The sequence below is a fragment of the Camellia sinensis genome, chromosome 11, assembly GCF_055761805.1.
Source record: "Camellia sinensis isolate YWXY chromosome 11, ASM5576180v1, whole genome shotgun sequence".
Taxonomy (NCBI): domain Eukaryota; kingdom Viridiplantae; phylum Streptophyta; class Magnoliopsida; order Ericales; family Theaceae; genus Camellia; species Camellia sinensis.
The window spans coordinates 174110713-174115280 of record NC_138971.1 but is presented as its reverse complement, the minus strand read 5'-3'; positions in this window follow the sequence as shown (position 1 = coordinate 174115280).

Below are 4568 nucleotides of genomic sequence, written 5' to 3'. Positions count from 1 at the left end.
TGTTTCTTCAAAAGAAAAGTATTGAAAGGCTAATTTGAATGTAATTATCATTATTGTTCTTTTCTATTTGAGAATAGAGTCTATGAGAAAGTTGGCAATTAGTGCAAGTGGAATATAGACATCTTTTGTGTGCTAGGCCTGCCTAAATTGGAACCTAGATTACCTCTTTTAGATTTTTATTGATTTATGAAAGAGATTGTTTTTGCTTGCACGAACAACTGCATAAATAAAAGGGTAAATTACATTTTGCCCCCTTAAAGTTTCACCCATTTTTCACTTTGGCCTTTTAAGTTTAATTTTTCTCACATTGGCTCTTCATGTTTGTAATATTTCTCACTTTGACCTTTAAGTTTAATTTTTTTCACTTTGGCTCTTTATATTTGCAATCCTTTTCACTTTATTCCTACACTAACTTCCATCCAAAAAAACTAACAGAATCTGCCACATCACTAACACATCAACTTCATGTGATGTAAAAAATTCACTAAAGATGTAAAAAATAAAAAATAAAAAACAAAAAAAAATTGGAATTTTTTTTTAATCTTTAGTGAACTTTATTTTTTAAATTTATTCATAAACATTATTACATTATAGAGGCATTTAGATTAGATTCAGTTAAAAAAATTAAAATGAATTTAACTAAATTTATTCATAAACATTATTACATTATAGATGTATCAAGAGTAGATGCAGTTAAAAAAATTAAAACAAATTTAACTAAAAAAAAAAAAGTTTACTGACTCATATCCCTGCATTGTCAGTTCTGAAATGAAAAATTTATTATCATTTTTTTTTTCGTCTTTAGAGATTTTTTTTTTGGAAATTAAATTTGTTTTTATTTTTTTAGTTGTATCTAATCTAAATTTATTTATAATGTAATAATGTTTATGAATAAATTTGGAAAAAAAGTTCACGAAAGATTAAAAAAAAATTCAATTTTTTTATTTTTTATTTTTTGCATCTTTAGTGAATTTTTTACATCATATACGGAGCTGATGTGATAAATTCTGTTACTTTTTTGGATGAAAGGTAGTCTAGGAGTAAAATGGGAAGGATTACAAATATGAAGGGCTAAAGTGGGAATGATTAAAAATATGAAGGGTTAAAGTGAGAAAAATCGAACTTAAAGGGCCAAAGTGAGAAAGATTGCAAACATGAAGGACCAAAGTGGGAAACATTGTAAACATAAAGGGTTAAAGTGAAAACAAAATCAAACTTAAATGGTCAAAATGATAAATGGGTAAAACTTTAAGGAGGCAAGTAGTCAAGAATTACAAAAATATGTTAAGTTGGTTCATATCTTGTCTTTAAGACCATTTTCAATAGTTCATCAAATTTAAATTTGGAGAAAAAACTCTTTTTTTGTTGTTCCAACCCTATACCAAAATTTTCATAAAATTCAGGATTTCTCAAATCTTTCATTAAATTGAAGGTAGATGTGACTTTCATCAAATCACTGTTCATATCTGTTAGATTTTAACCACTGGATATCCCCCAGATGACCACCTCAAGATAAAAATTTGTGAAAAAATTACACTGGCCGGTCGATCAGCTAGACATCTGCCCAATCGTTCGCCACGTCAATCGGTGTTTCGATGAAGTCTTAAAAATCTCCGTTGGAGCACTTGATATCAAATTGAACTTTTATTCAAATAGATGAACAGTTGGAAATGTTCTAACTACTTAACAAATGTGAACTAACATTATTTCATTCGTAAAATTTTTTGTTACATTATTAGTTGCGAGTATCATGTGAATAGCTTTTTATATAAAGATACTCTTTTCATGCAAAATTTTTCACAAAAATAATATGATAATGTCATTTTTATATATAAATTTAAATTTATGAATTATACCTATTTTGTTTTAAAATGAAACATCTATATATCAAACCGCATTATAATAAACACACACACACACACACACACACACATAATTTAAAACCTCTTTAGTGTATTTTTTTTTACCAATTGTAACACTCTAATCAATGTAACACATAAAAACTCCTTATTGTATTTTTTCAAATGTAACACTCTAATATAACACTCCAATGTAACACCGAAAAATTACACTACCAGAAATGTAGATTTCCATGTTCAACACCAACACTTCAGCCACCAATTCCTTCAAAAAGAATCTTTTACACCTCACATTTCCATTCTCATTCCAAAAATGAATCGGAAAATTAGAAAAATAAATCATAAAAAGGCATTTACTTAAACTCAAATGGTATCAAATCAAATGAATACAATTTTTTAAAACAAAAATAACTAATTGGTTCATAAGAAAACTCTTAGAATTAAATGGGTCAACATTCTCCCGTATGAGATTTGTGAGTAAATTTTTCTTTATTTTTAAAATCTTAAAAGAAATAATTTAATTTATCAATATAAAAAAAGTAATTAATTAGATCCCAAACCATGATAAAAGCCAATCACTTCCACCTCACAAAATGCGTCTTCACTAACACAAAAATTCCTCCATTGATGATGTTCACCGTAATTTTTTGGTATTATACTAATGAACTCAACTATTCTCTTTCAAAACTCAACACTGTATCACAAGTCCATTAGGGTTCAACACGGCCTTTTCATGGGGTCCACACCAGCTAACTTTTAAGATTTGAAGCCAATTATTCATGTTAAAATTAATCTAGAGGACATGGCTAATGCTGGGTAATTCTAGTGACGCTATGCAGAAATCTTTCAATCGAATTTTAAGCTTGTTTGCGACATATGGTTGAATTTCCCTGGAGTTAGGTGGTGAGTCTCTTCTTTTAAGTTGGGTTAAATCAAGCTGGCAACTAGTTACCATGGGACTTGAGTCCACCGATGCAGTGATGACACATTAGAGTATCCCTTTTTTTTTTCTTTTTTTTTTTTTACGTTTACAACAAAAAAAAAAAAAAAAACACATGGCTAATCATATAATTAAATTCTATTTGTAAGTATCCAGTACAGATACAACATGTTTGTCAAATAATCTATGCTTTATAGTCTCAAAATATTTCAAAATGAGAATTTTTATTTTTTTAATTAATTTTTTGCAAAGTATATATTATTTAAGATTTAATTTTTTTTATTATTGAGATAAAAAAAATTATTTATTAAATATTTAAATTTAATTTGTTTATATTTGGGGAGCAAATTGATTTTTAAGGTATAGTTTGGGGGGTAAGATGAAATTCCAAATGAACTTTGGTGTCACGTCAGCACATTCCGTCTAATTGTAGACGGAATATGATGACAGGGGTTAAATTGATCAATTTGTTGAAAGTTCATGTACTAAATTGAAATAAATCGAAATATGGGAGTCAAATTGAAAAACACGTGATAGTTAGAGAGCAAAATGATATTTCCTCTATAATGTATCTTGTAGTTTGCCTATTGTGGATCAATCTTAATAATTTGAATTATTTATCTTACAAGGCCTGTTGAGTAGATAATTTATACAAAAAATTAAGTTAATCGAATATTATTTGCCACATGATTGGAACAAAAAAAAAATCGAAAAAATGTATGGCATGCATCATTTCTGGAATTGACAGTTTATTTATTTATTTTTTTAAAATGTGATTCGATCGTGTGGATATTGATATCTAATTAACGTGATTTTTGGTATAGATGATTTACTTGAAGGGTCTTACAAGATGAATGATTCGAATTATCGAAATAAACTCACCATAGACAAATTTCACCGTGCAGGCTATATCCTTTCAAAATATTTTTTGTTGTTTACTTTAGGGTAAATTATAAATACACCTCTTGAGATTTGCTTAAAATACGAATTGCCCCTGTAGTTTGGAAAATTACAAATACCTTGTTGTCAAAATTTTTTATTTAACAAAATTAATTGAAAAAGTGAAATTTCTAACTATTAATCTATACAATAATAAAATTAGCTGAATTATTAATTGAAATAAAATTTTAACATTCTTAAAAACTGTTAATTAACTTAATGATTTATTAATAAAAGGACCTATTTGTTATGAAATTAGAAACCTTAGAGGCCATAATGTAATTTGTAGAACTATAGGGAGTAATTTATAATTTAAGTAAATCTCAGGGGTATGTTTGTAATTTATCTTTTACTTTATTTATTAACTAGTGTTAAGCCCGTGATCTGCATGGCTAATGTATATATATTTTTGACATATTCATTTTATCTTAATAAAATACAATAAAAATCACTGTATAGTACATAATAAACACAAAGGATTAAAAATTATGTGAAACATTGATAATGTAAGGATAAATTGTAAATCAGTTAAACAAATTAAATTATTTCAAAATTAAATGCAAATCAATCCAAATAATAATGCAACTAAATATACACTAATTTTTCATCCATTTAAACCAAAAGTAATAATAAAAATTGTTTGATGATGAAATATCATTACATTTATTTCATACGTTCAAAGTTTTTTGCAATAGTTGCCGAATATAACAGGCCACTAAACAACAGGGGAAAAAAATTAAAAATAAGTTAAATTATGAGTAAGAAATTAACAAAACAGAAACAAATTATATTAGTAGTCCCTACATTTTATCTGTTATATCATTTTGCTC